The 17380-nt window shown below is 46.1% G+C and overlaps 1 protein-coding gene across 3 annotated transcripts in view; it reads right to left on the bottom strand.

Moving 5' to 3' along the window:
* Window positions 1–8439, bottom strand: part of LOC117040253 (wiskott-Aldrich syndrome protein family member 3-like) — a 61171-nt gene extending 52732 nt beyond the window's left edge. The window contains exon 1 of one of the 3 annotated variants that reach the window (XM_033137917.1): window positions 8228–8439. The gene's annotated coding sequence lies outside the window, so the exon portion shown is untranslated. The remainder of the gene's footprint in view (window positions 1–8227) is intronic. The other 2 variants (XM_033137915.1, XM_033137913.1) reach the window with 2 other exon arrangements.
* Window positions 8440–17380: the final 8941 nt, after the last annotated feature.

Below are 17380 nucleotides of genomic sequence, written 5' to 3'. Positions count from 1 at the left end.
CTAAACTTGGGTGAGTGAGGGGATATTCACAGTTAGCCAGGAGCATTGATTTTGTTAATCATCCCCACCTCCACAACAGGACCAGCATCACCACAAACACATTTTAAGTCTGCTTCTTTTCAAGGGGAGTACCAAGCACACAAACTTAGGTCTTCCCTGCTCCTCTTTCACCAAAATCAACAGAGTACATTGTTTTGGATGAGCCACCAGGGGTGTCAGCAGCCTCCTCAAACCTCCCCAAAGGCAAGCTGATGGGGTCATGTAAGATCAGATTTCTACTTGCATTTGGGGTGCTGAGAAGCCACAGCAATGGGAAAATGCACTGAGACGGCAAAGGGATTACATTATTCCTGCATGAGTGCAGTGATGAGCTAATGGCAGCAGCACATTCAGAATGATTACATCTGGCTGAGCGCCAAGGGGCAGAGGCAGGCAGGGAAAGTCTCTTGCATGAGTAAATGGCTAGTAATTTAAGGCTGGCTCTGTATTGTTGCACCTCTTTGAGAGGGGCAGCTTATCAGGCAAGATCTACAATAAATAATGCAATCACAACAATATAAAAGAGGAAAGGAGAAGAGTGCAAAATGATAGAAGTTCCTAAAATTATGAATTGTTTAGAGCAGCCTTCACCAACCTGATGGCCCCTATCTGGACTGCCACTCCCATCAGTTCTAGCCAGCACTGTCATGGTAGCCAAGACTCATGGGAATTGTAGTCCAAAATAGCTGGAAGGCACCAGTTTGGTGAGGCCTACTTTAGAGCACAGGTAGGCCACCTGCAGCGCTTGTTTTCATTTTGTGCGACTCCTGAAGTTGCCTCATTTCTCCATCCTTCCTTCTTATTTCTTATGTAAACTTCTTATGTAAAAGTGCATAGATTCTTTATACAGCATACATCATTTCACCTCACTAGATGAGGGCATAGGTGGCAAATACCCAACCCTTACAGATAGCTCCCCTTTCTGGGCTCACAGCCCAGCACCCCAATTCCGCAGATAAGGATAACATCAAAGCAAACCAATTAACATACATTGAAACAAATGAGCTCATTGCTGCAACCAATACCAATTAACTGTTGGGTTATCTTGAATATTGTGTGTGTGTGTGTGTGTGTGTGTGTGTATGTGTATGGCCCACCCATCTGACTAGGTTTCCCCAGCCACTCTGGACAGCTCCCAGCAGAATATTAAAAACACGATAAAGCATCAAACATAAAAAACTTTCCTAAACAGGGCTGCCTTCAGATGTCTTCCAGAAATCAGATAGTTGTTTATTTCCTTGACATCTGATGGGAGGGCGTTCCACAGGGCAGGTGCCACTACCAAGAAGGCCCTCTGTCTGGTTCGCTGTAACCTCACTTCTCACAGTGAGGGGACTGTCAGAAGGCCCTCGGAGCTGGACCTCAGTGTCTGGGCTGAACGTTGGGGGTGGAGACGCTCCTTCAGGTATACTGGCCCGAGGTCATTTAGGCCTTTAAAGGTCAGCACCAACACTTTGAATTGTGGTGTTAGCAAAGCTTCTGGAACAGCTCACCTTTGGTTCAACACAGAAGGACATGAGCACAACAGCAATTCTCCCCACTTGTGATTCCCAGCAACTGGCATATTTATCTCCAGCATTGGAAGGAGAACATAGCCATCGTGGCTGGTAGCCATTGACAGCCTTGTCCTCATGCATTTGTCTAATCCTCTTTTAAAGCCACCCAAGTTGGTGGCCTTCACTACCACCTTGTTCCATAGTTTAACAAGATTTAAGGCATTCAGTGTCACAAGGTATTATGGCCGCCAGCTTAAGTTCATATGACATCCAGGTTCAGAGGCAGTATACAAGGAAGGGATATTATTGTGGGGCATCTGGCTGACCATAGCTAGAAATGGAGAGCTGGACTTGATGGACTCTGTATGCACCCAGCAAAGCAATACCCCATCTTCTGGTATTTATAAATGTGGAGGGTTGTCTGGACCAGTAGGTTTGATTAAGATAGCTCCTTCTGATCATAAATTTGGGGCACCAAGTCTTAAACCCACCTGTGAGCCCAACCAGGAGCACAAAGTGAGGTTCTGGGGACACACTTGTACAACATCAACTAAAATAATGTCAAATTAGCAATGCTTGCCTACTTGGGGCCTTAGTAAAGATAGCAGACCAGAAAGGGAAACAGTCTGCAGCCTGATGGTAGAAAGACACATCAAGGCCTTTACTATTAAAGACTGGCTACAAACTTATTTTTGTGCCTCAGCTGCAGAGCAGGATTAGACCAGCTGAGCAGCAGGGACTTGAACAAATTCAGCAGCAGGGCCCTTAAAAGGCTCACAATTATCCTTAACTCAGCTTGGTGCTGCTTCCCAGGGGATGGAAGAGGCCAGAAAATTGGCTGCCAGACCCAGGGTCTAGAAATCACTACTTGTGGCACTGGCTCCATCCCCATAATCTCATGAAACAGCTATGCTATTATGCACAGTATGTTCGCTGTAGCCCTGCTCAGCAGAAGCTCAGCCCAACAGGCAGGATGGGAGGGGCTGCCATTGGTCAAATTCCTCCAGGGGGGGTCACAGAGTCCTATCCCCTCTCCCCAACACACACCCCACCCACAGGATCAGTCCAAATCATCCAGCCAGTGGTCTGTGCTCTGCAGCCTTTCTGAGTGTCCAGGCTTCCTGACAGCCCTGTGACATCCTCAAAATGACTTTTCTTTAAGTGCAGGCAGCAGAGATGCTGCCTTCCCTGCTCCTGACAACAATTCATTGGGGGTTTTTTTGCTTAAAAGAGAAAAAGGACAAACTAAGCATCCCACTCCTCTTCCCCATTACAAACCTGAAGCTCTTAAGAATAGTAGTAAAGTTACCGTATTGTAAGCACTGAAGTGGGGAGTCCAAAAGTTGCTGGTGTCAAGACGTTGACACAACCATCTATTACAGAATGCAACAGGTACAGTTTGTCCTGTAGGGACTTTGTTCCTGTGCTCTATGAATGGCCACCAGCCCACCACAAAAGTCTTTCTCTCTTTTTGCCCTCTAGGCATGGAAAAAAATTGTGTCAGATTTTGATAAAGTGCTGTCTCCCAAAACATGTTATACTATGTTTATACGATTAAAAATATTTCCTTCTTTCTAGTTTCTGGCTGTCCTTAATAAGTGACCAATTACATGTTTATCCAACAATCCTTGGTACACCTAACAATGCTACATACATTTTTCAAAAAGTGGAATTGTTACAGGAATCAGTGCAATGAGATCTTTTCTAAAAGATAAAAGGAAGAATGAGTGTACTGAATTCAGGTGCTCAGTAATCACACACAAAAAAAACACAGTCTTCCTACACTTCCATTAAAATAAGGGAAGACACAGATTCACAGAATTGTAGAGTTGGAAGGGTCCCCAAGGTGAATTTAGTCCAACCCCTTGCAATGCAGGAACCACAGCTAAATAATCCCTGACAGATGGCCATCTAACTTTTGTTTAAAAACATCCAATGAAGAATGTCCACCGCATTCTGAGGCAGCCCATTCCACTGTTGACCATTGGAAAGTTCTTCCTAGTGTTAGCAGTGGTACCTTGGTTTAAGAACAGCTTACTTTATGAACAACTTGGATTAAGAACGCTGCAAACCCAGAAGTAAGTGTTTTGGTTTGTGAACTTTGCCTTGGAAACAGAACATGTTCTGCTTCCTGTTGAGTGTAAATTGAGTCCTCCGCTGCTATGGGAAAGCACACCTTGGTTTAAGAACGCTTTGGTTTAAGAATGGACTTCCGGAATGGATTAAGTTTGCAAACTAAGGCACCACTGTATTTGGAATCTCCTTTTTTGTCATTTGAATCCATTGGTTTTGGGTCCACCCCTCTGGACCAGCAGAGAACAAGCTTATTCCATCTTCTATATGACAGCCCTTCAGATATGTGAAGATGGCTATCATATCTCCTCGCAGTCTTTTCTTCTCCAGGATAAATATGCCCAGCTCCAACTCATGAGCTAAAGCACAGCAGCTAGAGAGGCTGCAAAGAGCTGGAGAAATGTGTGACAGGAAGACCTACACACTGCCCACCCGCCATAGCTACCTCACAATGATAAAACTCCATCTTGCACCCTTTAAAAGCATAAAGAAACTATAAAGTACCTTGAAAAGAGAGGCAGAGAAATTGAATCCCCTTTCACAGATGAAGAAAACTTTTTTTAAAATCTGGGTTTTTCAAAATTTTGGCACAGTAAGAGCTGATATACTGCTTCACCTTTCCATCAGCTGTTTGGTTTACCTGAAAATAGTCTCTTCGCCTGTTTCCATACAGGTGAATGGAGCAGGAGTAACCACTCAAAGGAAAAAAATTACAGGGGCATTTCCCCCTATAGGATTAACTGCTATACATAAAGCTCTCTTACACTAAAGAATCCTGAGAACTGTATTTTGTTAACAGGAGCTGTGAGAAGGTCTCTATTACACTCGCTGAGGTATGATTCCCAAAGTGGTTTAACAGTCACTCCTGTTTCCCATGGACAAGGGTGCAGGCTCCTGGGGGCCGTGGCACTTTGGAGCCCCCCCCAATCTTTTTTTGAGGGGCCTGGGCCCCCTTAATGTTCAGAGGGCTCCACACACAATGTCCTGACAATGCATGTGACATTCTAACGTCAGGACATCACAGTGCGCCCTCTCAGTCCCCTGGAGAAGGTGGCACCTCTGCCCAGTAAACTTGGAATCATACCTCTGTGAGGGGAATAGGGATCTCCTAACAACTCTCAGCACCATAAACAAACTACACTTCCCATGCTTCTTTGGGCAAAGGAATGATTATTTAAAGTGGTACAGTACTGCTTTAAATATATAGCACAGATTAGGCCTTAAGTTGAAAAAAAAAGGTGGGAGAAGCAGTATCCTGTTTTCCACAGGAGGCAGTGATGACCACTAACCTCAATGGCTTTAAAAGAGGATTAGAAAAATTCATGAAGGATAAGGCTATTAGTGGCTATTAGACTTGATGACTATGCTCTGTCTCCACAGTTGGAGGCAATAATACTTCCGAATACCAGTTGCTACAAACCACAGGAGAAGAGAGGGCTCTTGTGCCCAAATCCTGCTTGTGGGTTTCCCACAGGCATCTGGTTGGCCACCATGAGAACAGGTTGAAGGACCAGGTGCGTAGCCTGGGAGTCATTTTGGACTCACAGCTGTCCATGGAGGCGCAGGTTAATTCTGTGTCCAGGGCAGCTGTCTACCAGCTCCATCTAGTACGCAGGCTGAGATCCTACCTGCCCGCGGACTGTCTCACCAGAGTGGTGCATGCTCTAGTTATCACCTGCTTGGACTACTGCAATGCACTCTACGTGGGGCTACCCTTGAAGGTGACCTGGAAACTGCAATTAATCCAGAATGTGGCAGCTAGACTGGTGACTGGGAGTGGCTGCCGGGACCACATAACATCAGTCCTGAGAGATCTGCATTGGCTCCCAGTACGTTTCTGAGCACAATTCAAAGTGTTGGTGTTGACCTTTAAAGCCCTAAGCAGCCTCGGTCCTGTATACCTGAAGGAGCGTCTCCACCCCCACCATTCAGCCCGGACACTGAGATCCAGCACCGAGAGCCTTCTGGCGGTTCCCTCATTGTGAGAAGCAAAGCTACAGGGAACCAGGCAGAGGGCCTTCTCGGTAGTGGCGCCCGCCCTGTGGAAACGCCCTCCCATCAGGGGTCAGAGAAATAAACAACTACCTGTCATTTAGAAAATACCTGAAGGCAGCCCTGTTTAGGGAAGTTTTTAAATCTGTGACTTTGTATTGTATTTTAATATTTGTTGGAAGCCACCCAGAGTGGCCGGGGAGACCCAGCCAGATGAGCGGGATATAAATAATAAATTATTATTATTATTATTGATGGGCCATTGGCCTGATCCAGAAAGCTCTCCTTATGCTTTCCCCAGCTGCACTACCTCAGTCAAATCTAGAGCTCCCTGTGACTGCTTTAAAATACAGACAAAAATATTGTGGTATCTGGTCATGGATCCTGCATGTCAAGTTTAAGTCAGGTGCAAGGGCAGGGGAGAATTGCTTTTTCCTAAAGCCAACAAAAGAAGGGAGAACTTGTGTCTTCCATTAAAAGTTTTTATCATATCACTTTTGCTCACACATGCTAATGCATACTATCATTCCACTCACAAGTACAAAAAATTCAAGAAAATGTAAAAGACTGGGGAAGGGGAAGCCAAACTAATTTTCACCTGGAGCAGCAAACTAGCCCATGATGGCTTGCAGTGGTGTAGCATAGGGGGAGCCAGTGGGGGCATGGCTCTGGGCGCAAAATTCTGAGAGGACACAACCAGGTACCCCCCCCCCACAGGTGCCAGCTTCCACAGGGATCCCCATCCTGCCCCGGTGAAGGTGGAAGAGCAGCTCAGGCCCACGGTGAGTGGGTGTGAATAGAGGGATTTAGACAAGGTGGTCTTCTCCATGAGCGTCAGGGGAAGGGTTCACCCACCAAGGGCTGCATTGGCCAGCCAGGCTCCCCCCTGCATGGGCAGGCTATGCAACGCGGCCCCACTTGGCTCTGTTGGGGGGGCACTGCGTCATCATCAGCGGTTTGCCCGCCCCTGGTGCTAGCAACCCATGCTACGCCACTGCTGGCTTGCAGGTGCAGAGATGGGCAACAGCCTCAGTATACATTGACACCTGAAACAGGCCTCAAGCTGACTAGGAGACTGTGTACATGTGCTAACCTCTCCAATGGGCTGCCCAAGCTAAGTCTTCCCAGCTTCTCCATATACAGAATACAATATATTTAAATCACCAGGGGACAGAGGATGCCAGGGTAGGAAGGAGCAATAATTTATAGGAGTGAAGACATCCAGTCCAGGTACTGGAATTTGAAGTCAGTTGCTTTCAAATTGCTAAATCAGTTGGTGAATTCCCAGGCAACTCATCCAGTCATGTGTCTAATATTCTCATCCCACCTTATAATGAACCTCAATGTTATCAGACATTATTATTATTATTATTATTATTATTATTATTATTATTATTATTATTATTCTTTCTCACCCAATGGCATACCCACTCAAACCACAGCATCTGACACTCAGCAAGAAGCAAATCCAAGTCACAGAACTGCAATCACAAGAATGCCCCCGAGTGCTCAAGCCCAGCTGTATGGCAAGCTCACAGCCACTGGCTAATCGGCTTCTAAAACCTGAGATGCCAGGACTCAAGGCGGTCAAGAAGCCGTAATCTCTGACCTGGAAATTCCATTTGCTCATCCAAGAGATGCATGGAATGCTGACCTTGGTTACGCAGCTGCAGTGAAGCAAAGCACTCTGCACATGCTTCAAGGTACTCTCTCATGACTCCACAAGTCCTGCAAGCGGAGCCCTCTTGGGCTCCCATACAAACCACTTTCTAGTCCTCGAGGCCTCCCTCCAAACACCCTCGCGTGCCCTTTTGTTGTGGAAATTGCCCGAAAGGGAATGCAGTAAGCCAACATCGATGGTTTTCCAAAGTGCCCACCTAATATATGCTGAAGCAGGGGCCATAGAATGATGTGCAAAAAGCGTTGTCCTTCTCCAGAGAGCTCCCTGAGCTACCCTGTCTTTATGGATCCCAAGATGTAAGGGTCCCGCCCCGCCCCCACATCCTTCGCTCTCCACTTTGGAACATCTACCCCCACCCCACCTCTCTCTAGTTAAGTCTGACAACGGAATCTGTCCCTCTCTCCCCACGCCCCGCTCTCTCGCTCTCTCTCTGCCCGCCCCCCTTCTCTGCTAATAATGGCACGCATGCCCTCCTGCCCACATTCTAGCAACCGGGAATGTGCCAAGCGCCGCAACATGCAGCATGCAGAAGCCAGCCACCCACTCGCCTTGCCCTGCCACTTCCCTCGCGCAATGCAATGGAGCCCCCTCCAGCCTCCCCACCACCACGCGCCCCCTCCTCTTTCCCGGAAAAAAAGAGTGAGCGGGGTGGGGGGAGTACTTGCTGCTAGCCCACAAATCCAGGGTGCCCAAGGGCGCTCTCTCGCTCTCACTCTCGCTGTCTCCCTCCTCGCCTGCCAAGCCCTAGATCCGGGGGTGGGGAGGGAGCCAAAAAAGATAGTATCAGTCAGCCAACCCGCCCTTCCAGCGCATCGCCATGCAAAGTCAGAGCCCTTCACATTTTGCATCACCCTGCAGAGAAACGGAGGGAGGAGGGAGAAAGGGGGGGGGGAAGAGAATTCTTTTCAAAAATGCAAAGCAAGAAATCGCATTTCCACATTGTCACCTGCTGGGATGCTGGAGGCGACGGTGATGGGCTCAGCGCCTGCAGCTGCCGCTGCCGCTGCAGCTCATGTCTCCGCCTGTCATGCTACTTGAGGAGGCTGCAGAGCCGAGGATGCACCCGCAGCTTCTGCTCTGACTATCGCAGCGGCTCCTACTGCCTCTCACGGTGCGTGCAGAAGAGCGCACGCGCGGCGGAGGCTCGGTGCGCGAGCGCTTCCCTGCGAGCTTTGGGCTCCGCAGTACGAGCACAGCGCATGCGCCTCCATCACCACCACCACAACAACCAGCAGCGGCTTCTCCAGCTATGGGGAGAAGAAGACAACCCCTCCCCCCAACACCCATCGCATCCATCCGTGGGGAGGCTGTCATCAATGCTGGAGTTGGCAGAGCATTTGCTCTGCACGCAGAAAGCGCCAGGCTCAGTCCCCACCTGCCCAGGTATGGCGGGGAATGAAACCCTGAAAAGAAGCTGCCAATCGGTGCTGGCAATACTAGCTAGATCAGTTACTGTATTCCCAAAGTGGGTGGTACTGCCCTCTGGGGTGGAATTACCTAGGTGTGGCACTGAAAGGCAAGGGGTGTGTGTGTGTGTGCTGGAGTTGTAAATGACTATCAAGTTGCCTGAGCGCCAACTTGAAAAAAGGGGGGCAGATAAGCCCTACCCCGCATAATCAATCACATGATGACACACACACACACAGAGCATTTGAATGGCAGTGCTCACCCCCTAGCTTCTATGGTGCCTGCTGTGACTAGAGGCCGGTGCAGGAGAGACATGTTTTGTTGCAGCTGGGGTAGATGAAGGCATCCAGTTGTGCTGCTGCAGGTGCACCATGGTGTTTATTCTCTCAGCACTCCTCCCAGCCGTCATTCCTCCTCTGATCACTGCTGTGGATGCACGACCTGACTGTCTGTCTCCAGGCACTGCGGTCATCTGCAAGGAATTCCCACACGGTAGGATTGATGTTGCCAGCTTTCATGCCACATTTGCAGACATCTTTGTAATGTAGAGTTGGTCTGCCAATGGGCCTGGTGTCTGAAGCCAGTTCCCCATAGAGCACATCTTTGGGGATCCTGCCATCTTCCATTCTGCGGACTTGATCAAGCCAGTGTAGACGTTGCTGTGCGAACATGCTGAGGATGTGGGCTTGGGAGAGCACATCTTTGTTTGAGACTCTGTCTTGAGATGTGATGCCCAAAATCTTTATAACACAGTGCATGTGGAAGATGCTGAGGCATTGCTCCTGGCAGGTGTAAGTTGCCCACAACTCACTTCCATAAAGCAGTGTGCTCAACATGCAAGACTTCATCTTGGTATTGGGTCGTTAGCATCACATTCTCCCATACCCTTTTGGAAAGGCAAGCCATTGCTGGAATTGCCTTGCCAATACGCTTGTCCAGCTCAGAATCAACTGGATCAAGTTCTTGGATCAAGTTAATCATAAATAGTTTTAATTGGACTTTGAACAGATGTGCAATTAATTGTTACTGTTTTGAATTTTATTGTGTTATTATTTTCCTTAGCAGATTGTCCAAACCACTATTGCTAAAAGGCAAGGGGGTGGCAGGAGGTGTAAATAACTATCAGACTTCAAAAAGCTGTTATCACTGAATCAAGTTCATCAATCTTGTTGAATTAAATTAAACAGTTTAAATTGGATATTTAATAAATGTGCAACTTGACTGTAACTGCTTTGAATGTTATTGTATTATTATCTTCCTTAGTGGATGGTCCAAACTGCTCTTCTGAATAATGCTTTTTATAGGTTGGGGAAGGGGGCATTGGGGATGAGTTTATGGAACCAAGGCGGTGATGGCCCGAAAAAGTTGAGGAACCAATGGGTTAGAGAGGTCCTCTTGCAGAGAAGTCATCTTATTAGGAGGTCCTTCATGCATAACATTGAAACCAGGCTTTTCTGTGTGGTGGCATCTACCCTTTGGAATCTCTCCCCTTTTAGACATTTTAGACAGATGTCATCTCCACTGTCTTTTCAGCAGCAGCTGAAGAGCTTCCTCTTTTAAGCAGGCTTTTAAAGCAGAGATCTTTCCCAGTTTGCATATGCACTGGAATTGTTTCCAAGATTTGGGAGGAAGGGTAGGGTGTAAATTTAATGAATAAACAATAATGTAGCCTTATGCCAGACATTTTAGACTACAACTCCCATCCATCCCAGCCTGCTCAACTGATGAGAGTCATAATCCAAAATATATGGGGAGGCACCAGGTTGGAAAAAGCTGTTCTAGTGTTATGGGTGAGATGGGGGCTTCCTGTCTATCCACTTTCTCCATGATGCACATGAACTTTACAAACCTCATAGGAAGCTGCCTTACACCAAGTCAGATGTTTGGTCCCTCTTATTTGTAAGCAATCAATCTTTTATCGTGGTAGCTCCCACACTTTGGAACTCCCAGCCTATTTATATCAGGCAGGCACCTTCACTGTACTTTTTTTTTGGCACATACTAAAACATTTTTGTTTAGGCAAGCCTACCCAGATATGCAGAATGTTGTAATGTGTTTTAACATGTGTTTTTAGCTTGTTGGTTTAATTACTTTTGGAATGTTTCAAATAGCAGTTTTTAGCTGTCTTAGGGTTAATTTTATTGCTTAATTTTATTTCTTTTTGCAAACTGCTTTGAGGTGTTTCTTCTTCTTCTTACAAGCAAGTGGTATATAAAATTTTGCGGAGGAGAAATAATAAAAATATTTGCAATGTCTCTCTCACTCCTGACTAGCAGCTCAGTAAGAGGTTTATCTATTATTTATTTGCTTTTTTATTTAAAGGAGGGGTGAAAAAACTCTGTGCACTTTAAAAAAAACAACTACAGGGATTTGTATCCGTTGCTGTCTGAGTGGACTTTGACTGCATGCACACCATACATTTAAAGCACTTGCCTTATCTCAAAGAATCCTGCAAACTGTTGCTTACACCCCAAACGGTTACAATTCCCAGCACCCTCCAGGTCCCAAGATTTATTTTTATTTTTTTGCAGGGGGGAATAACGTGCTTTAAATGTGTTTTAAACATAGCCTTCCATTTATTCCTCTCCACCCCCCTGCAGCTCCCATGTGCTCCTAAACTCTGTTCTGAAGGCTCCCACAATCCTCTGGAGTAGGGGCGTAGCAAGGTAAATTGGTACCCAGGGGCAAAACAAAAAAAAATTTCAACCCCCCCCCCAAGGCATGGGAAGGTCAGGTGTTACCCGGCGTGGAAAATTTCTTGTCAACCCCCCCATTGATTCCTCCCCCCCCCCGCAAAAATGGTTTTACGTTATTTCATATTTTCTGACAAAGGAATAATAACAAGTAATAATAAAAAAATCTTTTATTTATATCCCGCCCTCGCCGGCCAAAGTTGGGCTCAACGTGGCTAACATCAGATACATAACATTGGTATAAAATCAAACAATAATTAAATTACCTCCTAAAAACATCTCAAAATCAAATTAAAGTCTAGTTAGATGGCTTTCCACAGGGTTAGGGTTGGGAACAGTAAGTGTTCTCTGAACTGAAATTTCAGCCTTCATGACATAGGAAAACAGCCAAGTGAACAGCTATTTTGGTGGAGGAGGGTCAAGATATTAACCGATATGCATGGAATTTCATATATAGCTATATAATCCCTAATATAGTAAGATAAGACATTCAGAGCAGGCATTTTCAAAAAAATATTCACAAATAATACAATATTTCCCCCCCCCAAAAAAATTGTTCCTTGATAATTTGTCACCCCCTCCATTATGGAATACGGGGCAGCCCCCACCCCCACCCCCACCCTCCCTTGCTACGCCCCTGCTCTGGAGCAGATTTTGAGGATTCATGGGGTGGGAACTGCATAGAAGAGAGGAAGGTCAAGTCCTGTTGTGCAAGTGGGAGTCTTTTCTGTTCGTGCAACAGCAGCATTAGATACGACTCATAGTTGTTGTAAAATACTAGGTGGAATGTAGAGATTTCAAGAAGAGGTGGAACCAAACATCGCTGTCCTTAGCCATGATGGTTGTGTTCTGCCTCCGTGGCTGGGGGCAACAATGTTTATGAATACCTGTTGCTGGAAACTACAGGGTGCTCTTTCTATTGGCTCTTGCTTGCGGATTTCCCACAGGCTTCTGGTTGGCCACTGAGAGAACAGGATGCTGAATTAGATGGGTCACTGGCCTGATCCAGCAGGCTCTTCTTATGTTCTTATGGCAGAGAGAGTGGGGAGGCCCTGCAGTCTTCTGATGGAAAGGCTCCTGTGGATGGAAGCTGACAGGGCAACCTGGTGGGGCTGGTGTTTGCTTCAGTCCTACAGCTTGAGAACCTTTTATGTAAAAACCAGCCGTCTTCGCCATCCCACACACTCCCCAGAAACCTCACTTTCATCTTCCCGTTTCCTTTATTTTTAACATCGAGAACATTTGTATGTTTGAAGAGAAGAAAATATTCATCATTATCAGTGGGACAGGGGAAGAAGCGACAAATGTGTTGGCTTACACTTGCTATAAATTCCTAGAACAGACAGGGGGATATTTTTATTCATCAGTCCACTTTTTCCTTATCTGGAGCAAGCGAGGCTCCCTCCTGCCAAACAGACAGTTAAGAGGCTAATGCTCCAAAGGGGGTCAAACAGGTGGGTACAAATTCCCAAACTGTGTGGCTGTCAGTACCCAGTGAGCATCAAGTCAAGCAGCACGGTCCAACCAAGACAGCAGCCAGTCAGTTTCAGTGGTGGTTGGAGTCCACTGGAACAGGTAGGGCGCAAAGGCGGGGAGCCCAACAGTAGGTGGAGCCAAGGCCAATAACAGGTGGTGCCAAAAATTCTAGTTTTGCCCCCATCCTCCTCCCTGATGAGTTCTACACACCCACACTCCAGACTGGCTGTGAGAAGTGCAGGTGGGACTACCTGGAAGCAGACTGAGGTTGGAGGAGCAATGCTCCTTAAGTCCTAATGGATCAGCCTCCCCTGGGCAGGTTACAGAGCAGGCAGGAAAGGATCTAGTTCAATGCTTCCCAAAGTGGACACTTCCCCCAACACTCTGTGGGAGTGGCATTACTTAGGTGGGTGCAAAGAGCCAAAAGGGAGCAGGGCCTGCTGGAAGTATAAATAGCTATCAGACTTTGAAAGGTCCATCAGTTTTGTTGAATTAATTAAATAGTTTTGATTGGATTTTGAATAACCGTGCAATTAATTGTTACTATTTTGAATTTTGTGTGTGTCATTCTCTTCCTTAGTGGGTCATGGAAACTGCTATTTTGAATAATGCTTTCTATAGGGCAGGCAGGGCAGAGGGCTCTGGGGGTGAATTTATGGAACCAAGGGAGGCAGTGGCCCCCAGATGGTGGTGGTGCAGTGTAATATATTTTATTCTTTTGCTAATATAAATAAGGGATGGGGAACTTTTTCCCAGCCTGAGAGCCATGTTTCCTTCTGGGGGCCACATCCCAACAGTGTGCATGACCAGAAGCAAAAATGGACAGAGAAATTAATGAACATTTTGCCTTTGTATGTATAGTAAGCTAGTTTCTACGTGAACTCATGTATACCTCTGTATCCTGTACTCAGGTAAGCAAGAGGCCACATCAGAGTTCAAGGACACATTCCACCCAAGCAAAACCCATCCCTGATTTAAATACTTGCAGGCTGCATTTCTGGACAAATTGTGCCCAAGGCAGCAAGCAAAACACAAATATAAAAACACAATGCACTCTTATGATCAAGCATTAAAATACAAATCAAAAATCCATTAATATATAATTCAGCCAGTAAAAAAAGACCCAAATTCCAGAGCCATATCAATAAAACAGCAACAGGATCAATAAAACACATCAAGTAAAAGCCATTCAGCACAGCTGGGCTTCCAAAGCCTTTTCAAGTCATGCAGCTGCAGGGACCAAGAGCACATCCCTTGGGAGAGAGTCCTGTAATGTGGAGCCCTATCCCCAAGTGATTTTAATTGTTGGGTGGTGATCTCAATATGTGCCCCGTCTGTTTCCCTTGTTAAGGACTGGGGAACCCACAGCTCTCCAGAAGTTGCCAGATTATTTTATTTTCTGCAAAATACACCACTTTAAAAACAAAATGCTTCCCAATGTAGATTACAAAACTGTACACAAATGAACCAATGCACAGTTTTAACAGCACATCAGAAACAGACATTTCATTGCATTTGAACCATTTCAAGATGTTACTAAAGCCAGAATAAGCTAACATGGCCGTACCAAAAAATAATAATTCCCAACCATTTCCCCTGCTGACTGGGGCTAATGGGAGATAGGGGTTGACAACATATGGAAGACTACAGGTTCCCCATGCCTTCCATAGTTCAAGCCCACCATGCACTTAAGTTACAGTATTATGAAACGACTGGCAGGTGGCAGAAGATGGAGTAAGCTTGCTTTCTGCTGCTCGAGAGGGTAGGACCCAAACCAACAGATGAAAACTACAAGAAAGGAAATCCTGGCTAAACATCAGGAAGACCTGTTTGACCGTGGAATGAACTCCCTCAGGAGGTTGTGGGCTCCCCTTCACTGGAGGTTTATAAAGAGAGGTTGAATGGCCGTCTGTCACAAATGCTGTAGTTGAGATACCTGCATTGCAGGGGGTTAGACTAGATGACCCCTGGAATCCCTTCCAACTCTATGGTTCTATGAAAGTTATCTGTGGCCTTTTGGCTGCTCTGCATTAAGAGTGCTCTGCCAGCATATGCCAGCATGCTGGGGATATATCTCCATCCACTGGTTGAACTCAAGTACTGGATTGTACCCTGAATCTTTAACTTCTTTTTTTTTAAGTTCAGACAAGTATAACATTTTGCTTCTGTTGTAAGCCATTTTTGCATTTAAGCAGGATATAAGATATAAAGTTCATTTATGGATTTTATCATCTGTTCTGCAATTCCTGCTGAACTAGCCTGGATACTGTTTAGTTGCTCCAGTTGGTTCCGTCCCTCCCTCTATAGGTCCGTCTATCCCCTACTCCCTACCATGGACACAATCCCAGGAGAGACCAGGAGGCAGCCAAGGTTAACTCCAGCTTTCTGCTCCAGCTGGCCTCTCCTCACAAGGCTACTTGCCACCAACTGCGCTGTGGGAAGGATGCTGATGTCCTGACATTTTTAATTTGTGTTTCTATCAAACATATTTCCATGGTTGTTGCTTGTAAGGATCTGCATCCTGATAAAACAGGATACAAATAGTTGTAATAAATAAATACCTGAAAAGGATATCCCCCCCCCCCCCGTGGGACAGTTCACACAGTTGGCTGAGAATCAAGAGTCAAGTAATCAGAGCAGTACAGGGGAGCAGTGTGGTACAGTGATTAGAGTGTTGGACTAGGACTTGGAAGACCAGGGTTCAAATCCCTACTCGGCCCTGAAACTTGAGTTGGTGACTTTGGGCTGCTGGCAGACAGTCTTTCCGCTTAGCCTACCTCACAGGGTTGTTGTGAGGATAAAATGAGCTGGAGGAGAAAACTGCATACACTGCCTTGAGTGCCTTGGAGGAAAGGTGGGGTGTAAACATACTGACAAATAAATACATATGGATGTGTGACACGTGCACATACCTCAGAAGTCTTAAGAATGAAAGTTCAGCAGCAGGGGAGGAAATTTATCCATCCATCCATTTATTTATCTGTTTACAAGGCATGTTTCTCACCAGCTCTCATCTCCCCATCTGCAAAAATATCAGAAGCCTCATGTAAAAGCCCAAAGCCCTTTCTGTGCTCTTGAAAAATTAATCCAGGACAACCTTGCACTGCAGGCCTTTCCATTCCCAAAACTAGAACCAACCTTTGCATTATTTATTGGCCTGAGGAAGTGCTATTGCAAAACATGCTGTCACCAAGCACTCAGTGCCGCTCTCTGCCTTACTTGACTCTTCACTCGCCACTCAGATCATCGCAGTAAAGTGGGTCACCCTCAGAGAAGCAACTGAGATGAGAAAATACCCATGCACCACCCCCCTTAAGAAAAGGAACCTTAGCAACGGGGACAGTTTTGTGGTATTTGAGAGCTTGCCTTTGAGGCAGACCTGAACCCTCCAGAATAAAGAGATGTTTAGAAAAACACTGTGATGACTTCCTGCCCAGGACAGCTTCAGGACACTCACTGTTTTGCCTGCAATATCAGGTGGGACAGGGACAGACTTTGGGAATATGAGCGAGGACAAAATTTGGCACCCACTCCAATATAGGTTAATAATAATTAATAAATATAGGTTGTTGTTGTTGATGATGATGATGATGATGATGATGATGGCCCCCTTGGCTTGGCATCCTGTGCATGGGAACTGCCTGTACCACCCTAAATCCGGTGTTGGGTGCAGGGATTCAGCCACCACCACTGGAGGGGTGATCCAATAGCATGTTGCAGCATGATTGCTAACCAGAATGAGACCCTACCAGCATACAACACCTCTGATATCTGCACTGTGCTGTTGTGGCTAGATTGTGAGACTAGGACCTGGGAGACCAGGGTTTAAATCCTCACTCGGCCATGAATCTCCCTGGGTATCCTTGGGCCAATCATTGCCTCTCAGCCTCACCTTGCAGGGCTGTTGTAGAGATTAAATGAGATGGGGGAGAACCTTGTATGCTACCTTGAGCTCCTTGGAGGGAAAAAAAGTGGAATTTAAAGGCAGTAAATAAATAAATTGCTGATTTGTTGAGTCTCCTTGATCTCTGCCTAACCTGCCCCCAAAGGCACTGGCCGGCCACTACTGGCCAGCACGCTGGCCAATTGGAGACACTGGCCACAGGTCCAAGTGAGTCAGGGAATTACTGGATTCCAAGGCCCATCATCTTGGAGGCCACAGGTTTCCCACTTGGGCATGAAGACCAAAAGGAATCACCACAGAACTCAAATACACCAAGAAAATTCTTTTCCTATGGGTGGAGTATTCCCCCCCCCCCGCCATTTTTATTTTATATAGCCAAAGGCCTTTACAATGGACGGCAGAGAATAAAAGGAAAATTTTCATCCAAAATCATACAATGTAACCTGTAGCAGTTTACAACATAAAAAGCAATTTGCAACATTAAAATTTAAGATTGGAGTGCATGCTTAACTACTCGGGCAATTCAATTCCGTCTGTCACCTGGGGCTTGAATCAAGATCACAGTTTTTAGTTTTTTTTTTTTAATCATACAGCATGTGTTAATGAGCTTACCAGTGCC

Source organism: Lacerta agilis, chromosome Z (genome assembly GCF_009819535.1).
Source record: "Lacerta agilis isolate rLacAgi1 chromosome Z, rLacAgi1.pri, whole genome shotgun sequence".
Classification (NCBI taxonomy): Eukaryota; Metazoa; Chordata; class Lepidosauria; order Squamata; family Lacertidae; genus Lacerta; species Lacerta agilis.
This window is presented reverse-complemented; position numbering and strand designations above follow the sequence as displayed.